Source organism: Hippopotamus amphibius, chromosome 9 (assembly GCF_030028045.1).
Source record: "Hippopotamus amphibius kiboko isolate mHipAmp2 chromosome 9, mHipAmp2.hap2, whole genome shotgun sequence".
Lineage (NCBI taxonomy): Eukaryota > Metazoa > Chordata > Mammalia > Artiodactyla > Hippopotamidae > Hippopotamus > Hippopotamus amphibius.
Genome location: NC_080194.1, coordinates 45822382 through 45843878, shown reverse-complemented (window position 1 = coordinate 45843878; position 21497 = coordinate 45822382). Strand labels below are relative to the sequence as shown.

The 21497-nt window shown below is 33.5% G+C and overlaps 1 protein-coding gene across 2 annotated transcripts in view; it reads right to left on the bottom strand.

Annotated features, from left to right (window-relative positions):
* The window catches only part of GUCY1A2 (guanylate cyclase 1 soluble subunit alpha 2), a 375283-nt gene that overhangs the window by 164682 nt on the left and 189104 nt on the right, over window positions 1-21497 (bottom strand). The gene's annotated exons all lie outside the window — the stretch shown is intronic.

The following is a 21497-nucleotide window of genomic DNA, read 5'->3' as shown; positions in this document are numbered from 1 at the left end:
AAAGGAAGAGAAATTAAACAGGAAAACATTTTCCTTCAAAATGAAATTGCACCCAGGTACATCATGAAACTGGTTCATGAGCCAATTCAAAAACTTTCAACCTGCTTAGTAATAGTAGAATTAAGATAAACCCTTCTGTGAAAATAACTGTCATTAAAAGTCTCATTAAAATAATACTCAGAAAATAAGTCCAGGAGGCTAAATGAATCCAAATAATTGTTTAGCCTATGTAAATCATTTTTAACCAGTTATAGTCCTGTGAAAATATATTACATTTTGTACTGACTAGATTAGTTGACAACTCATTTGTTCTTAAAAATAAAAATTTAAACTAGGTATCATTAAGCCAGTATTACCAGAAGATAACTATCAATCAACTAGCATGTTCAATATAAGCTAAAAATAGCCCCCTCAAGTTGGGATGGTATTAAAGGAATTCAGTTAATAAGATAAAGAATCTGAAGATGTAGTAATTTAACTCTATCCCCCCTTTCTGTGCTTGTTGACTGGAGAATTTGGAGAATTGATGTTTAATGAAAAACTTCATGAGCACTGGCTTATGCTCTCTTAGCTTGGTGCCCTAAGGAACACTTAGAGGGGATGAGCACCAGTAGGAAAGGTATACTCAAGATATGGTTATCCAAATATAGTTATTTGGGTTAGGATACGATATTTCAGCACATCTGGAGAGGAAGCTAGTTGTAATTACCAGGAGAGAACAGCCTACAAGTAGACCAGTTGAGAGTGTGCATCAGTTTTATCTATGTCACTGTCCCCAATTACATGGAATGTGTCAATACATTTATTTGTTCTTTATAGCATATAGTAGTTAGGCTAGTTGATGAAATTGGAGGCATAGAACAAATATGGGGTAAAACTACAAAGATTTGGACTTCTAAGCCTGAAAATGTTTTACTTTGTTCCCCCTGCACCATTTACCAAGATCTTGTCTACATAAGGAAATAAAATTGAATTCTTGCTTCATGTTATATTTTTTATGAAATGAAATGTTCACTTTTTTATATTAAAGTATTTCATCATTTTATACAGAATACTTTCATTTACTCATTGAAGTGCTTATTGTTTTCTATTTACTAGTACTGCTCTGGATGAGGAACATAAAAAGATCAGACAAGGTTCCCCTTTTCAAAGATATCACAGTATGGAGATATACATATATATCCCACAGAACAGAATGAAGAAGACCCTTCAATTCCCCACTTAAGTTGGGCTCTCAAAAGACTGCAGGCTATAGTTAGAATACAAAGAAAATAATTGTCCTGAAAAAAGTATTTCCAGAGTATTTCACATATGCCTGATATGCTTTTTGGGGGGAGGGGTTTGTTAATGATATATATTTGTTAGAATATTATAGGTGTAACAAAGAAGATACACATAATGTACAACCTCTTAGATTAAAAATTGGGACATTAATTTTTTTTCTTATGATTTAAGGTAAAAGCAACCTCTGAAACTCATAGATTTAGACCTCCATCTGGTCTCTTTCTTCACACACTTCTTTCTAATTATTTTCTTTTTCTTCCACATCTTACTTTCTTCTCCCTTCTCCCTTTTGTTCTTTGGACTTACTCCTTTTTTATTCAATATCCTATCTTCAGTCAGTCTTTGCTTCTCCTGCTTGCCTGGCTTTCTTTCTCATCACTGTTTTCCTTCATCTTCCTCACTGGTTCTTCCTTTTTCTTTTTCTTTCTCTTTTTTCCCTATGTATTAACCTACCCATTTCCTATCACAAACAGACCTTTTTCTTTTCTGCCTTTGCTTCTACCTCTCTCTTTATTTTAAATATGAAATCAGTATATCTATACATGCATAAATAAAATTATACATCTCTTATTACATGTAGTAAATGAGTGTTCTCCTTTAACTTACAAAAAAGCTGAATGGACTAGGTTATATTCCATCTCAAAAAAGCAAAACATGAATATATTCTTGATTTATAGGTGGCATTAGTTCATTTTTTTGAAATCTCTGAGTCAAGAGACTGAGAGAATAAGATAATCGCTTACTTCTTACAGAAAAAAAAATCATGAAAGAGAAACCACAATATACACAGTAAATAACTTTATTGTAAAACATTTCTCATCAGTGAATTTTTTTCCTTATTTAATAATTGGACAAATTCAACTGGCGCATTTGTGTCTCTTTCATCAGTGCAGTTTTAATCCAATTGGAAAATAATATAAATGATTTTCCTTGAATTGTTTTTGCTTTATTATAATTATAAATTCAGATGTTCTCTATTGCATTTATTGATTTAGCAATATGCACAACTATTATAGGAATGGTATATTTTTATGTAGAGGAAGCAAATTTGTGAAAAACTACTTTAAATCAAAACATCCCCTTAAGCTTTTATTGCATCCTAAATTATAGTAAAGTTTTAATAAAATAGCATAAGGCATAATACAAATAAACTGTCTTTATCAGAATTCATAAATTGGTAAGCATAATAGGGGGAGTGGGCTCAAAAATAGAATGGAGACAACAGAGGATAGAATCAGTGAGGATAGTTCAATAGAATTTACTCAATTTGAACAAGGAAAATAGACTGAAAAAAATAAACAGAGCTTCAGGGACCTGTAGCATAATAACAAATAACCCAACATTCATATCATGGGAGCCCTAGAAGCATTTGAAGTAATAATAGCTGCAAATATCTCAAATATGATGAAAGATATAAACCCACAGAATCAACAAGTTGCATGAATCTCTGGCAGGATAAACCCAAAGAAATCCGTTTCAAGATACATCATAATTAAACTTTTGAAAACTAAATTCAAAGAAAATATCTTGAACATAGCCACAGAGAAAAGATGCATTACTTATAGGGAATACTAATTAGAATGGCAGTTGATTTCTCACCTGAAACTATGGAGATCAGAAGAAAGTAGTATATATATATATATTTTTTTAGATATTAAAAGAAAAGAAATGTCAGCTGTGAATTCTATGTCTGGGGAAACTATTCTTCAAGAATGAAGCGGGAATAAAGACACTTGCAGATGAAGGAAAGCTGAAAGTCTTTGTCCTAACAGAATAGCTAAAGAAAGATCTTCAAATTGAAAGAAATAAGAGAAATCATGTTTGAAGGAGCATCAGGAAGGGAAAAAAGAATGGAAATACCAAAAATACTGGTAAACACAAGATTATCCTTCTCCTCATGAGCTGTCTAAACCATATGTGATGATTGCAACAAAAATTATAATGCTAATGATATTCATCACAAGAATCCTCCTTATAAGAGAAAAGCAGAGGGAGATTACACACACACACACACACACACACACATACATGAAGACAATGTGAAAAGAGAGACAGAGATTGGAGTGATGCAACCACGAGCCAAAGAATACCAAGGCATGCCAGTAGCCACCAGAAGCTAGAAAGGTTAAGAAACCTATTCTCCTCCAAATCTTGTGGAGAGAGCAAGGAGCTATCCACACTTTGATTTTAGATTCTGATCTCTAGCGCTCTGAAAGAATAAGTTTCTATTGTTTTACATTACTGAGTTTGTGGTAATTTTTTACAGTACCCACAGCAAACTAATACAGGTCAGAACAACAAAATCAACAAATAAGATCTAGTTGACAGATATAGGTTGATCCACCCAACAACAGAAAAATACATGTTTTTCAAAGAACCTTTGGAACATACTGATCAACCATATTGCAGGCCACAAAAAAAACAAACAAACAAACAAAAACACCACAACAAATTTTTTATATTGACATTATATGGAATACATTCTCTGACTACATGTAATAAAACTAGAAATAAAGACATACTCACAATAGTCAAAAACTGGAAACAACCCAGATATATTTTAGTGGGTGAATGGTTAAACCAAACATGAGTTACTATTCAGCAATATAAAGATGTATTCTATTGACATAGGCAAAATATTAGATGAATTTGTAGGGAATTATGCTAAGTGAAAAATTGCTCAGTTAATAAAGTAGATGAGTTGTTTTCCTTGCTTGCTTATTTATTTGTATCATTTGTTTGTGTTTTGATTTTTAGAATATATTTATCAGAGATAAGGTGTTTAGGGCTTATCCCCCAGATGGCTGCTGATTTTTTTAAATTTCAACCTAGTAGCTACAGCCTTTAAACATTTTTGAAAATGTTTTTATTTTCCTTGACATGAATTTTTCATTAAATATTTTTATTTAGAGAAACAATTTTAAAGTTCTTAAGTCAACACACTAAATATAAATTTAAAGAAATTTAAAACATTTATTTATTTATTCATCTATTTCACAAATATTTATTTAATATCTATGACCTACCAGTACTATGCTGAGCTCTTTAAATATTCAAGAATTTTGGCAGAACACCTTTGCTTTTTAGTAAATTGAACAGTAAATTCAATAGTAAAGTGTGTATGTATCTGCAGTGATATTAACATGTAAGGCTAATTATTTACTCTATAGATTGAAATGTTGCCTTTGTTGAGATGAGATAACAACAAAATTTATATTGTTTATTGATGAAATCATTGCTGGTGTTTTTCTTTGCAAAACAAACAAACTAACAGAAAACATAACTCTTCAGATATTTTAACTCTCTGTGCTTGTTTTATTTTCCATGCATTTGTATTTAGCTTTACTATTATTCTTTCAGTCTCAGAAATTCATTCTAAAAATGGATTTGAATTCTGTTTTAATAGATAAGCCAGTAAGGCACATGACAAAATTGGTTTAATACTCCAAGATTAGATGTCATTTTTCTTTTTAAATCATGGCAGCATTCATATAATATTTAAAGGAAATAGGTTATGTTTTAGAGTTGAAAGAAGTTACATCAGCAATTTTTTGGTCATTCTGTTGTGAAATGTTTATGTTTTGCTTTTAGATTCCTCATTCATTTTATATTTAACAAGCACTAAATTTCACACCATGTGGGGAATATTAAATTGATATGCAGTTTTTAATACCTTATCTACATAGACTGTCTTTTTTTCCCAAAGGGTGCAAATTATTTCATTTTTTTTATCACATTCAGACAATCAGTAAATCACACGCATTAAAAGAATAGCCTCTGGGGTGCCTTTGTCACCACACTGTCACTCACACATCCATAGAGGATTTTGACTATGTTTCTATATATCTAGTTTATATATATTTATATATATATTTATATATATTTTGGTTATATTTCTATATATATTTTGGTTATATTTCTATATATCTAAAATTACGCTTAAGCTATAATAAATTTTTGAACCACTCCTAAACTATTCTGAAAAAACAGAAAATTCTACACTCTTTTCAAGGAAATATTACAGAAATGATTCTGCACAAATCACTAACACATTATTACATGAGGATTAGTGAAGCCTCTTCATAGTATTATAATAGAGAGCCATTTAGATGTGTAAAAAATATTGGCCTTTCTGGCCCAGCCAATTTAACATGGGAATATTCTTATAAGGTCTTAAAGAAAAATCAACAACAATTAATTTCCAATTATCTAATTACATATTATTTATATGTATGTGTTGTGTATGCACTTATATTAAAATAACAGTTCTCCCACACATAATCAGGGGTAGGATGGAAGACCAGGAGTGGATATTTAATATACTGTTTAGTAATAAAAATAGGATTTTTGCATTTTGACTAAATTGAGTTAAACATTTAAAAGAAATAACTAGAGTTTGTGCTTAGACTCAAGTTGGCAAAACCTTGTTCAATGCTGAGAATTCTGGCTGTTGTATAAGCAAATTAAGGAGTACAGGAAGAACTTTCTAATGGAAAATAGGTTATTTGCTTAGTCTAGGGCACATGCCATGGTTAAAGAAATATGAAGAGCTGCAGAATCTAGTTTTTATATAGAGGATTGAAGTTTTTATATAGAGGATTGTTTCCAATAGATCTTTCTGTAATGGAAAATACGGTTAGTGGGGTTGAAGAATTAAATTTTAAATTTTATTTGATTTTCATTAATTTAAATTAAAATGCATAGAGCCGCACGTGGCTACCAGCTAATGTACTGGACAGCATAGCGTTGAAGTAAAATTTGTGGCTCCAATATTCAATCCATCATTTGATCAAGGTATTATCTCTCATTTGTTTGTGGGTAAGAAATGATTTAATATTTGGGTCACACAGATGTTTTTTCTTTTAACGTCACATAGAAGGTTTAAGAAAATATTATGTGTAGGAACTTTACTGAGTACTAAAGATAGAGCTGAGTTTAAGACAGTTATGGTCTCTGCATTCATGGAGCTTATATTCTAACAGAGGAGATGACATATATTTTAAAAAAGAAATGATAGGTTATGGAGGGCTCAGGGATCCTCTTGCTGCAGAACAAGTAAATCCTGATTAAACAAACAAACAAACAAAAAACATACCTATGAGCCATCTCTTAAGAGGTAGGAGAGATTTCCAAGTACACCACCATATACACACACTAGAAAAAGGAACAACCAAATCAAAACAAAGCAAACAAATAAACAAAAAGTGAAACCTTGATCTGGACCCCTGAGAGTGGCAGAGAGAAGCCAGGTTCCCCTGCGAGGCATGTGGAGAGAACACTGCTATTGGGATTCTGAGACTTGGGACATTTGTAAGATTAGGGAGCCTAGTTAGATTCTTGACCTGAAGCTCCATCCTCAGAGAAGACCAGAGTTGTCCTCAGTCAACTGGTATCTAAAACTTCCCCATCTTAAGGCTCTTAAGACTTTCAATATGATTAAGCTCAAGCAATATAAAAAAGCAAACAAACAGTGAACACAAGATTTAGATGACAAAAAAAACTCTGAGTAATGGGATTGTCAGGTTCAGAATACAGAGCAGCCACATGTTTACAAGTAAGGATACAATTACAGAGAAAGACAAGCACCAAGAGACTATAAGGAAGGAGGAGGCAGTTAAAAACTTAGAATAGACCATAATGAAAATGATAATAGTATTCACTTCAAACAATTGTAAAGAAATAAATACATATAGTCCTGTATACCATGTGGAGTACAATATCTGGCACAAATTAGCCTTCAGTATCTGTTAGATGACCTCACTGTGGATTCTGAAACTACCTCAAATCTCCTAAATCAGAACCCCTTGTTGTTGGGCTCAGAATTTGATTTTTTTTATAAGGACTACATGTGATTCTGAAAATCAGCTAGACTTAGGAATTATTGTCTCAAATATCACCTTGTACAATCTAAGTGTAAATGAAGTGTAAAGAAAGAAAATGAGGGATGGAAAGGAAAGACAAATTGCACGGGATCACAAGGCAAGTTGGTAAAGGGCAAGGACTTGAACCAGATCTCTTGATATACACAGCCACATTTAAATGGTTCATTGTCAGAAAGTATATTTTGAATAAAACAAAGAGTGAAATGTGAAGTTCAGTGATGACTTACAGCTAAGACCTGAATAAGACCGCAAAATTGCCTATAAATAAAGGTGAATTACAAAACTGTTTCAAAAATTGCTATAGACAGTTTTAACAACTTTATAAATGACTTTCCTTCATATTTGTGGAAACATTAAAGATATAAAGGGGTCCCTTACATTTTCTCTTTAGCACACTGCTGCATTCTATAAAAGGAATTATGTTTATTTTGTTATCCAATTTGGGTATTTGAGTTTCTGGGTATATCCCAGAAATGTTTGCCAAAGGTCTTCTTAACAAATCCTATTTGTGACCCAATAATATCTCTTAATTATCCCTCAGTTTGCATGCCATGTAGAATTTTCAAAATGTTTCCACAGAGTGCTGAATTTTATCTTCCTGACATTATAAGGTGGAAACAATCAAAGTTACTGTAATTGAGGAAGCTAAGACCAGGGAGGGGTGAGTGAGTTGCCAGAGATCGCACAGTTAAGTTAGGGAGCCTTGAACTGCCTGACCCAGTGTTCTTTTCATACATAGTGTGGAGAGATGAAAGGAGTGAGAACTTTGAAACTAAAAATGATCTTAGTTTAAAGCCTAGTTTCACCACTTTCTGGCTGAGTCACCACAGGCAGATCACATGGCCTCTCAGGGCTCTAGCAACATCATCTGTAATATTAGAATAAAGACAATTTTAACAGGATAGCATTAGGATAAAGGTTAAATGAGATAATACATATAAAAAGTCTAGCCTTATACCTGCATATTCATTTACTCAATAATTTCTCAATTATTATTGTTACTATTGTTATTAATCATTATAAAATAAGATGATTTGGCTGGTGCCAGAGAGATATTGCAAATAGGAATTGATAATAATGTAATTATGTTGAAGAAATTATAATTATAATACATTTTATGCTCAGTGATCTGTGGTGACCTAAACAGGAAGGAAATACAAAAAGGATGAGACTTGTAAGAGGGTACAGAGAATCCTTAAACTTAAAACTTTCTATAATTCTTTGGATTATCAATAAAGGCCACTCACAGGGCCTCCTCTTCCCTGGCGTAGAAGCTGGCATATAAACTATTCAACTAAAACATGCATTAGTTAGTTCACATATGTAGGGAATTGTGTTAAGCCTTTAAGAAACTTTAAAATGTTGCCTTTTGTAGAGACTTGTAATTTACAAATTTACTTGAATATAAAGGATATATGTGTATATATAGTAAATATATATTATACACATAATATGTAAATATACAAATGTATAGTTGTCTATACAAGCCAACATATGCTAACTGAAAAATACATTCTAGAAAAAGGAGCACTACAGAGTGTCAGAGGAGTGAGCAATTAGTGGTTCATAGTGCTAGTTATTGTATTTGCAAGTTAGTAAACAATTATTATTGTAAATTTATTTAATCAGGTGTATTCTGAGGAATAAAGTAGAAAAACATGGGTCACAAAATGTAAGTAATACCTCCCCTCAGCTCCAAAGGTGCAGGTCAAATCTTTTTTTTTTTTTCATGGAACGGCATTTTATTTTAAATATAGCAGTGTACATGTCAATCCCAAACTCAGAATCTGTTCCTTCCCCCACCCTTCCCCCCGTTAACCATAAGTTCATTCTCTGTGAGTCTCTCTGTCTTGTAAATAAATTCATGTGTATCTTTTTTTATTTTTTCAGATTCTACATGTGAGCAATATCATACAATATTTGTCTTTCTCTGTCTGACTCACTTCACTTAGTATTATAATCTACAGGTCCATCCATGTTTGCTGCAAATGGCATTATTTCATTCTTTATAATGGCTGAATACTATTCCATTGTATACATGTACCAAATCTTCTTTATCCATTCATCTGTTGATGGACATTTAGACTGCTTCCATGTCTTGGCTATTGTAAACAGTGGTACAATGAACATTGGGGTGCATGTATCCTTTTGAATTATGGTTTTCTCTGGATATACGTCCAGAAGTGGGATAGCTGGATCATATTGCAGCTCTATTTTTAGTTTTTTAAGGAACCTCCATACTGTTCTTCATAGTGCTGAACCAATTTACATTCCCACAAACACTGTAGGAGGGTTCGCTTTTCTCCACACCCTCTCCAGCATTTATTGTTCAAAGATTTTTTGATGATCGCCATTCTGACTGGTGAGAGGTGGCATCTCATTGTTTTGATTTGAATTTCTCTAATAATTAGCAATGCTGAGCATCTTTTCATGTGTATCTTGGGCATCTGTAGGTCTTCTTTGGAGAAATGTCTCTTTAGGCCTTTTGCCCATTTTTTGATTGTGTTTTTTGTTTTTTTGATATTGAGCAACATGAGTAATTTGTAAATTTTGGAGACTAACCTTTTGCTGGCCACATCGTTTGCAAATATTTTCTCCCATTCTGAGCGTTGTCTTTTCAATTTGTTTATGGTTTCCTCTGCTGTGCAAAAGCATTTGAGTTTAATTAGGTCCTATTTTTTTATTTTTGTTTTTATTTTCATTATTCCAGGAGATGGATCAAAAAAGATACTGCTGCAATTTATGTCCAAGAGTGTTCTGCCTATGTTTTCCTCTGAGAGTTTTATAGTATCTGGTCTTACATTTAGGTCTTTTAATCCATTTTGAGTTTGTTTTTGTTTATAGTGTTAAGGAATGTTCTAATTTCATTTGTTTAAATGTAGCTATCCAGTTTTCCCAGCATCATTTATTGAAGAGACTATTTTTTCTCCATTTTAAATTCTTGCCTATTTTGCTGTAGCTTAATTGGTCATAGGTGTGTGAGTTTATTTTGGGGCTTTCTATTCAGTTCTGTTGAGCTATATTTCTGTTTTTGTGCCAGTACCATACTACTTTGATAACTGTAGCTTTGTACTATAATCTGGAGACAGGTAGCCTGATTCCTCCAGCTCCATTTTTCTTTCTCAAGGTTGCTTTGTCCATTCATGGTATTTTGTGTCTCCATACATATTTTAAGATTTTTTCTTCTAGTTCTATGAAAAATGCCATTAGTAATTTGATAGGGAATGCACTGAATCTGTAGATTGCCTTGAGTAGTACTGTCATTTTGACAATATTGATTCTTTCAACTCAAGAACATGGTATATCTTTCCAATGTTTGTCTCATCTTCGATTTCTTTCATTAGCATCTTATAGTTTTCAGAGTACAGGTCTTTTGTCTCCTTAGGTAGCTACATCCCTAGGTACATTCCTAGGTATTTTATTCTTTCTGATGTGATGTTAATGGGATTGTTTCTTTAATTTCTCCTTCTGATCTTTTGTTAGTGTATAGAAATGCAATAGATTTCTGTATATTAATTTTGTATCCTAAAACTTTACAAAATTCATTGATGAGCTTTAGTAGTTTTCTGGTAGTATCTTTAGGATTTTCTATGTATAGTATCATACCATCTGCAAACAGTGACAGTATTACTTCTTTTCCAATTTGGATTCCTTTTATTTCTTTTTCTTCTATGATTGTCATGGCTAGAATGTCCAAAACTAAGCTGCATAAAAGTGGGCATATTTGTCTTCTTCTTTGTCTTAGAGGAAATGCTTTCAGCTTTCCACCATTGAGTATGATGTTAGTTGTAGGTATGTCATATATGGGCTTTATTATGTTGAGGTAGGTTCCCTCTATGATCACTTTCTGAAGAGTTTTAACCATAAATGGGTATTGAATTTTGGCAAGAGCCTATTTCTGCACATATGAAAATGATCACATAGTTTTTATGCTTTAATTTGTTGATTAGGTGTATCAAACTGATTAATTTTCAGATACTGTGAAATCCTTGCATCCCTGGGATAAATACCACTTGATCATGGTGTATGATCCTTTTAATGTACTGTTGGACTCAGATTGCTAGTATTTTGTTGAGGATTTTTCTGTCTATGTTCATCAGTGATATTGGCCTATACTTTTCTTTTCTTGTGGTATCTTTATCTGGTTTGGGTATCAGGGTGATGGTGTCCTCACAGAATGAGTTCAGAAGTGTTTCTTCCTTTACAATTTTTGAGAATAATTTGAGAAGGATAAGTGTTAACTCTTCTCTAAATGTTTGATAGAATTCTCATGTGAAGCCATCTGGTCCTGGACTTTTGTTTATTGGGAGTTTTTAAATCACAGTTTCAATTTCAGTACTTATTATTGGTCTGCTCATATTTTCTGTTCCTGGTTCAGTCTTGGGAGGTTGTACCTTTCTAAGAATTTGTCCTTTTTTTCCAGGTTGTCCATTTATTGTTTTATGGCATATAGTTGCTTATAGTGTTCTCATATGAGACTTTGTATTTCTGTGGTGTCTATTGTAACTTCTCCATTTTCATTTCTAATTTTATTGATTTGAGCCCTCTCCTTTTTTTTTTCTTGATTAGTCTGGCTAAAGGTTTCTCAATTTTGTTTATCTTTTCAAAGAAACAGCTTTTAGTTTCATTGATCTTTTCCATTATTTTCTTCATGTATACTTCATTTATATCTGCTTTGATCTTTATGACTTATTTCCTTCTGCTAACTTTGGGTTTTGTTTGTTCTTCTTTCTTTTATTGCTTTAGGTGTAAGTTTAGGTGGTTAAGTTGTGATTTTTCTTGTTTCTTGAGGTAAGATTCTATTGCTAAAACTTCCGTCTTAGAACTGCTTTTGTTGTGTCACATAGGTTTTGCATCATTGTGCCTTCATTTTCATTTGTCTCTCATTGATACATTGGTTGTTTAGTAGCATATTGTTTAGTCTCCCTGTGTATGTGTTTCTTAGTTTTTTCTTGTACTTGGTTTCTAATCTCATAGCTTTGTGGTAGGAAAAGATGCTTGATGTGATTTCAATTGTCTTAAATTTACTGAGGCTCACTTTGTAGCCCAGCATGTGGTCAATCCTGGAGAATGTTCCATGTCCACTTCAGAAGAATCCATATGCTGCTGCTTTTGGATGAAATATCCTATAAATATCAATTAAGTCCATCTGGTCTTATGTGTCATTGAAGACCTGTATTTCCTTGATGATTTTCTTTTTTTTCTTTTTCTTTAAATATTTATTTATTTTTTTTGAGGTACACCAAGTTCAATCATCTGTATTTATACACATATCCCTGTATTCTCTCCCTCCCTCAACTCCCCCCCACCCTCCCCATCCTAGTCCTCTAAGGCATCATCCATCCTTGAGTTGAACTCCTTTTGTTATACAGCAAATTCCCACTGGCTATCTGTTTTACAGTTGGTAGTATATATATGTCTATGCTACTTTCTCACTTCACCTCAGCTTCCCCTTCACCCCCTGCCTCCCCAAACCTCGAGTTCTCCAGTCCATTCTCTGCATCTGTCTGGACGATTTGTCCATTGATGAAAGTGGGGTGTTAAAATTTCCCCACTATTATTGTGTTACTATCAACTTCTCCTTGTATGACTGTTAGTATTTGCTTTATATATTGAGGTACTCCTATGTGGGGTGCATATATTTTTACAATTGTTATATCTTCTTGGGTTGATCCCTTGTGTCCTTCCTTGTTTCTTATAACAGTTTTTATATTAAAGTATATTTTTTTCTAATATGAGTATTGCTACTGTAGCTTTTTTTTGATTTCCATTTGCATGGAATACCTTTTTCCATCCCCTCACTTTTAGCCTACATGTGTCCCTAGATCTGAAGTGGGTCTCTTGTAGATAGTACATACATGGGTCTTGTTTTTGTGTCCATTCAGCCAGTCTATATCTTTTGGTTGGAGCATTAATCTGTTTGTGTTTCAGCTAATTATCCATATGTTTGTTTTTATTGCCATTTGATTAATTATTTTGGATTTGTTTTTGTAGCTCTTTTTCTTCCCTTCCTTTTTGTTCTCTTCTCCTTTGAATTGATGACTAAAGTCAGTGTTGTGTTTGGATTCCTTTTTCTTTTGTGTGTGTGTATCTATTGTTGATTTTTGGTTTGCAGTTACCATGAGGTTTTGATATAGCAGTCTATATAAACAGAATTTTTTCAGTTACTGGTCTTAATTTCCAATGCATTTCCAATATCCTGCACTTGTGGTCTCTTTTTACAATTGCTGGTTTTGATATCATTTTTGTGTGTGGATAATTTCCTACCTTTACTGTATGTTTTCCTTAACCGGTGAGCTTTTCCATTTGTAATTTTCCTGTTTCTAGTTGTGGACTTTTCTTTTCCACTTAGGAAAGTTCCTTTAGCATTTGTTGCAAAGTTGTTCTGGTGGAGTTGAATTCTTTTAGCTTCTGCTTGTCTGTAAAGCCTTTGATTTCTCCATCAAATTTGAATGAGTGCCTTGCTGATTAGAATAGTCTTGCATGTAAGTTATTCCCTTTCATCACTTTATATATATCATATCACTCCCTTCTTGCCTGCAGAATTCCTGCTGAGAAATCAGTTGATAACCTTATGGGAGTTCCTTTTGCTATGTGTTGCTTTTAATATTTTTTCTTTGTCTTTATTTTTTTTTTTTCAATTTGATTAATATGTGTCTTGGCATGTTCCTCATTGGGTTTATCCTGCCTGGGATTCTCTGCACTTCCTGGACTTGGGTGACTGATTTCTTTCACATATTAGGGAAGTTTTCAGATATTATCTCTTCAAATATTTTCTCAGGTCTTTTCTTTTTCTCTTCTCCTTCTGGGACCCTTATAATGCAAATTATATTTAATTTGCATTTAATTTAATATTGTCCCCAAGGTCTGTTAGACTGTCTTCATTTCTTTTCAGTATTTTTTTAAATTCTGTTCCACAACAGTTCTTTCCCCTATTCTGTCTTTTGAGTCACTTATCCATTCTCCTGCCTGTTATTCTGCTATCAATTCCTCCTTGTGTATTTTTCACTTCTGTTATTGTATTGTTCATCTCTGTTTGTTTCTTCTTTAGTTCTTCTAGGTCTTTGTTAAACATTTCTTGCATCTTCTTGATCCTTGCTTACATTTTCTCTACATCCCCAGCATTCTAACAGGTATGAGGTGATATCTCATTGTGATTTTGATTCACACTTCTTTTATGATTAGTAATGTTAAACATCTTTTCATGTGCCTATCGGCTATCTGCATGTCTTCTTGGAAAAACATATATTCAGGTCTTCCTCCCATTTTAAAAAATTTTTAATGTTAAATTATATGAGTTCTTACATATTTTGGATCTTAACCCCTTATCAGATATATGGTTTGCAACTATTATTGTCCTATTCAATGAACTGTTTTTGTTTTGTTGATAGTTATCTTTAACTAAAAATTAAAAAGGTTTGATGTAGTCCTATTTGTTTATTTTTGCTTGTTTCTCTTGCCTTAGGAGACAGATCCAAAAAAAATTATTGCTAAGACTGATGACAAAGAGTGCACTTCCTATATTTTCTTATAGGAGTTTGATGTTGTCAGTTCCAACATTTGAGTCTTTAATCCATTTTCAGTTTATTTTTTTATATTGTGTGAGAGAATAGTTCAGTTTGATTCTTTTACATGTAGCTGCCCAGATTCCCAACATCATTATTGAAGAGGCTGTTTTTGCCCATTGTATATTGTTGCTTCATTTGTTACAGATTGATTGATCATAAAAGTGTCATTTTATGTCTGGGCATTAATCTATTCTGTTCCATTAATCTATGCATTTGTTTCTGTGCCAGTACCATATTGTTTTGATGACTGTAGCCTTGTAGTGTTGTTTGAAATCAGGGAGCATGATACCTCTAGGTTTCTTCTTCCTTCTCAAGAATATGTTTTGATTAATTGGGTTCTTTTGTGCTTTCATACAAATTTTAAAGTTATTAGTTATACTGTGAACAATGCCATTGGTATCTTGATAGGGATTGCATTGAATCTTTGTGTATGGTCATTTTTAAAATATGAATTCTTCCAATGCTGAGCATGGTATATCTTTTTATTTGTTTCTATGTTCTACAATTTCTTTCATCAATATCTTATAGTTTTCTGAGTAAAAGTGTTTTATCTCCTAGGCTAGATTTATTAGTATTTAATCCCTTTCGAAAAATGTAACAAGTGGATTGTTTCGTCTTAATTTTCCTTTCTGATAGTTCATTGTCAGTGTTTAGAAATGCAAAAGAGTTCTGTATATTTACCCTCAAGTGTGATGTTGGGTGTAGGTATGTCATATATGGCCTTTACTATGTTGAGATATGTTCCATCTATAGAACTTTGTTGAGAGTTTTGATGTTAAACTTTGTCAGTTTTTTCTACAACTATTGAGATGATCATATGATTTTTTATCCTTTGTTGTGTTAATGTGGTGTATTACATTGATTTATTTTTGGATATTGACACACCCTTGCATCTCACTTGTTCATGATGTATGATCATTTTAATATTTTGTTTAATTTGATTTGCTGATATTTTGTTGACAACTTTTATACATATTTTCAGCTGTGATATTGGCCTATAATTTTCTAATTTTTGTGGTGTCTTTCCCTGGTTTTGGTATCAGAGTGATGTTGGCCTCAGAATCATTTTGGAAGTGTTCCATCTTCTTCAAGTTTTGAATACTTTAATTGTTCATTCTCTTTTAGATATTTTATAGAATTTACCTGTGAAGCCATTTGGTTCTGAACTTTTGTTTGCTGGGATTTTTTTTTATTCAATTTTGTTACCAGTAATTGGCCTATTCTTATTGTTTATTTCTTCCTGATTCAGTCTTGGAAGATTGTACTTTCCTAAGAATTTGTCCATCTCTTCTACGTTGTTCATTTTATTGGCATATAGTTTGTAGTAATCTGTTATGATACTTTGTATTTCTATAGTGTCAGTCATAACTTCCCCTCTTTCATTTATAATTTTATTTATTTTGGCCCTTTCTCCCTCTTTTTGTTTTTCTTGATGTGTCTAGCTAAAGGTTTAAAAAGTGTGTTTATCTTTTTAAAAAAACAGCTCTTAGTTTTATTGATCTGTTTTATTGCTTTTCAGACTCTTCCATTTATTACAGCTGTGATCTTTATGATTTTTCCCTACTACTAACTTTGAGTTTTGTTTATTCTTTTTCTAGACCCTTTAAGTGTAAAGTTAGATTATTCCACTTTCATTTTTCTTTTTTTTTTTTGGGGGGGTGTTGTTCATAAGGTGGGTTTTTATCGTTATAAACCTCTTCTTAGAACTACTTTTGCTGAGTCCCAAAGATTTTGAAATGTTGTGTTTCCATTTTCTTTTGTCTCAAGGTACTGATTTCCTCTATGATTCCTTCAGTGATCAATAAGTTGTTCAGTAGTATATTATTTAGCTTCTACATGTTTGTGATTTTTGCATTTTTTTTGTGTGTGTGTTGACTTCCAGTCTCACAGTGTTGTATTCAGAAAAGAAGCTTGGTCTGATTTCAATCTCCATAAATTTGTTGAGGCTTGTTTTGTGGCCTAACATGTGATCTATCCTGGAGTATGTTCCATGTGCATTTAAAAAGAATGTACATTCTGCTGCTTTTGATGTAATGCTCTATATATGTCTATTAAGTTCATCTGACTTAAAATGTCATTTAAGGCCAGCATTTCCTTGTTGATTTTCTTTCTGGATGATCTGTCCATTGATGTACTTGGCTTATTAAAGTCCCCTCCTATTATTATGTTACTATCAATTTATTTATGTTTATTAGTATTTGCTTTATGTATTTAAGTACTCCTATGTTGGGTCCATATAAAAATGTTTATAATGTTTGTCTTCTTCTTGGATTGATCCTTGATGAATATGAAATGTCCTTCTTGTCTCTTGTTTAAAGTCATTTTTTTCTGATATAAGTATTGCTAATTTGGCATTCTTTTCTTTCTTTCTTTCTTTTTTTTAGAAATCACAATAAATTATCTTTTTAATAGTCAAAAACTAGCATAAAAATCACCAAGTTCAGAAACATGGCATATTTATTAACTGTCTACTCATGTCTACAATACTTTTTGTCTCCATTTTTGTCTATATCCTCTTTAGTACCTCTTTTTAGGACAATAATTTTATAATATTTTCTATCGAGAAAACTGAAAGGTGTTTTGGCCTTTGGCATAATTGATTAGTGTTTTATCTTGCTTTGTTTTGCTTTTCTTATATTGATTTCTTGCTTGATTTATTGTCTAGCTTGTTTTGACAGTTTGGCTTTACAACTTAAGTTATTGGTAGTGTCACATAAGTTATTGGTAGTGTCACATAATTTATTAAGATTGTTGTCTGATTTGGAAAAACATCTATCAAGTTTTTTTGTTGTTGTTTTTGGCTGGGAGTTGTGGCTTGTGGGATGTTAGTTGCCCAGCCAGGGATTGAACCCAGGCCCCCAGAAGTGGAAGGTCAGAGTCTTAACCACTGGAACACCAGGGAAGTCCCTCTATCTGGTTTCTTTCACAGAGTTGTAAGATTTCCAGTTCTTGTGCAGTGACCATTCTTAAATACTCTTTGAACTAATGACACTCAACAGATTGTTACTGATGTCCTTTTTTGTAATGGCCTAATAGGAGTGTCATGTCATCTCTGTTGATGTCAATATTTCATGGGGATAAAATGTGCAACTTTACACATACATTCACTGCTTTTAATACGCAGGTTTGTATCCCAAAAAAAGTAGGAAATCTGATAAGATCTAGTACATGCAATTCCATAAAAAAAAGAAAACATTGGCTGGTGCATTTATAATTGTATCTGCTGCATTTTTAAGTATATTCCTGACCAGAGAGAACTTTTGTTTTGACCAGGAATTGACAAGAACCATATTTTCTACTTTGTTTTACATACCTAGTGATTGGAAGAATTTTCCAAAGCTAGCTCTGGCTAGTTTCTCCTCTGCTATCCACATGCTTATGGTGTCAAGCACTGTAGGTCAGCTTCATATGGCCCTGCACTTTCATGGCAAAACCTCGGAAGCACTGACATTGCAAGCAGTAGGTATACTTATGACAACCCTTCCTACCCCAGAATAGCAACAGTCTTACTGCACACAGAAGTAACTGTGAAACACACACCTACATCCATGAAACTTAAACTCAATGCATCCTCAATCAGCCAGACCCCAAAAATGCCTGTATTTTTTGCCTTCATTCCCAGAAACTACAAGGGCAAGTCTGAGTGAAAAGTGACAGGAGTCATGATTGATTATGGTGAGAATATCTTATCATTGCAAATTTTACAAAAACATATGGCCAAGTGAATGCATTCAGAGAGCCTGTGTAAGGGAGGAGCCCTGAAGGTCAAGTTTTACTAGCTTCATCATAAGTGAGCTTTTGACTCTCAATAAATATTTGTTGAATAAAGTAAGGAAGAAGCAAAATTCAAGACTCAATCCCAGATCTCCAAAATCTAAACACCATGGCATTTCTATAACACTGCTGAATGTGGTCCACTCTTCTGTGATGGGGGAGTCAAGCTACACACCCACTGAGCCATTATGGATGCTCTCAATGACCTCGAGGTGAAGAGGATGTGCTGTGAGGATTCTATGATGGTGAAGATGTAGCAAGAAGAAATGCTGAAGAAATGGTGGGAATAGTATTTTAAAAGTGGGAAACACTCTATTCATGGCCTTGGCACTGGCCTGAAGTCAGAAAGGCCAGGAGGTGAATGACTCCATGTTGGGCATTACTTTACCTCTCAAAGCTGGAGTGTCACCATTCAAAAATGTCTGGCCCATAGTGGGTAGTCACCATGGTGATTGTTGTAATGAGAAGGCTGCTTGGATACATGAATTGATTCCTTAGCTTCCTCTGGCCACCTTTCTAGATCCCTCCATCCCTCTTCTTTAAACCAAAGCAAATGAGATGGGAGCCCCACACCTGGCTGTTCCCTGGGCCTGATACACTGGGGCCCTGAGAGTAGGTAGGGCCCCTCACAAGTCAGGAAGTTTATTTCCGCCTTCACATTCTGTTTGGTTTTGCCACATAGCTAAGAGCTTTTCCTGAAGCCAGCCTCCCACCTGGCTACCTTAGCTTAGTCCATTTTTGTCCTCTTTAAGAAATTAGACTGACACTAGAGGAGGAAGAAAATATTTAGACCAATATATTTTTTCTGTCAGCTATGTTCCAAAGAATTTAAAAAACTGCAGGATTAGTGAGTTATCGCTAAATGTGGCACAATCTATGGGCCTCTAGCTGACCAGTCCCTGCTGGAAAAGGAAGAGACACTGAAGACTCATCTGATCTGTAATCACGGATGAAATATTATGGCAATGAACAACAATGAAAAAAGATGCCCCTCTTGCAGTCGATGATGTTCTTTGGGAATCACGTTTGAAAACTGCAAGCCTATTTTAAGCTAAGAGCATTCAAAGATATTTATTCATTTCTTTCTTGTGGTGGAACAATCCCAAGTTTATACAAATGGAGTCTTGTTCAGTGGCCACTGAAATGAGAAAGAAGGCAAATGACCTTCCAGCAGGCAAATGTGGAGCTGAGGCCAGCAGCAATGACAGATGGGCAGCTCCACTCTGTCATTGTTACATTGAAACTTTTCCCAACACATGTAGAGCTGTGCTGTCACAGGCTGTAAGTGCACACAAACACCCTGAGGAAGAGATTTGGGGGGTCCTATCTTGGTGATAAAAGTAAATGTCATTAAATGAGTATATCAGATGGTTAGAAGGGATGTGATGATTTCATAAGAAGACAAATTCTTCAGAAAGTAGAAATGTGTACCCCTGAAATTGTCTCTGGAATTTATATGGATTTTGAAGTAGATATTGAAGTCTAATTCAATCAGTGTCAATCATGTTGACCAGGAATTTTATTTTATTTATTTATTTATTTTTAATTAATTATTTGTTTATTGGCTGTGTTGGGTCTTGGTTGCTGTGTGTGGGTTCTCTCTAGTAATGGCAAGTGGGGGCTGCTCCTCATTGCAGAGCACAGGCTTCTCATTGCAGTGGCTTCTCTTGTGCAGCATGGTAACCTGGCATTCTTTTCATTTCCATTTGCTTGGAATATCTTTCTTCATACTCTCACTTGCAGTCTCTGTGTGTCTTTACATCAGAAGTGAATCTCCTTTAAGCAGCATATAGATAAGTGTTGTTTTCTTTATCTATTGAGCTGCTCCATGTCTTTTGATTGCAGCACTTGTCCATTTACATTTAAGATAATTATTAACAAGTATTTACTTATTGGCATTTTTAAAATTTTTATGGTTTGTTTTTGTGGTTCTCTTTTGTTTCTTCCTTGTTTATTTGCTCTCCTCCCTTGTGATTTGATAACTACCTTTAGTGTTATGTTTGAATTCCTTCTATATTCTGTTTGTGGTGCTATAACAGATTTTTGCTTTATGGCTACCATGCAGTTTATACATAGCTATATATAATTTTAGATTGCTGATCTCTTGAGTTCAAACACATTTTAACAACCCAGCATATTTACTCCCATCACCAAAATTTATTGTTTTGGACATATTTTACATCTTTTTGTTTTTTGTATCCCTTAATTACTTATTTGGATAGAAATTATTTTACTACTTTTGGCTCTTAACCTTCAAACTACCTTTATTTGTAGCTGATTTACTACTTTTACTATACATTTGCTTTTTCCAATGAGACTTTTCCTTTTGTAATTGTCATACTTTAGGTTGTGGTCTTTTCTTTTTTTACCTACAGAAGTCCCTTTAGCATATCTTGTAACACCAGTTTAGTGTTGCTGAACTTTTAACTTTTGCTTGTCTGTAAAACTCTATCTTTCCTTCAAATCTGAATAGCCTTAGTCAGTAGAGTATCCTTGACTGTAGGTTTTTTGGTTTCATCCTTATAAATATTTCATTCCATTTCTTTCTGGTCTGCAAAGTTTCTTTTGAAAAGTCAGGTGACAGTCTTGTGGGAGTTCCCTTGTACATAATTAGCAGCTTTTTCCTTGATGCTTTTAATATTCTCTCTTTATCTTTAATTTTTGCCATTTTAATTACAGTGTCTCTTGGTGTGGATCTCTTTTGGATAATTTTGTTTGGGACTCTCTGTACCTTCTGGATTTGGATATGTTTCCTTTCCCAGTATATGTTTTCTGTTCTTTTCTCTTTTCCCTCTTGAACCCTTATAATGCAAATATTATACACTTTATGTTTTCCCAGAAGTCTTGTAAACTGTCCTAATGTTTTAAAATTCATATTTTTTTTCAGCTTGGGTGATTACTACTCTGTCTTCCAGTTTGCTAATCTGTTCCTCTATAAAATTAATCTATCTTTGATTCCATCTAGTGTATTTTTTATTTCAGTTGCATT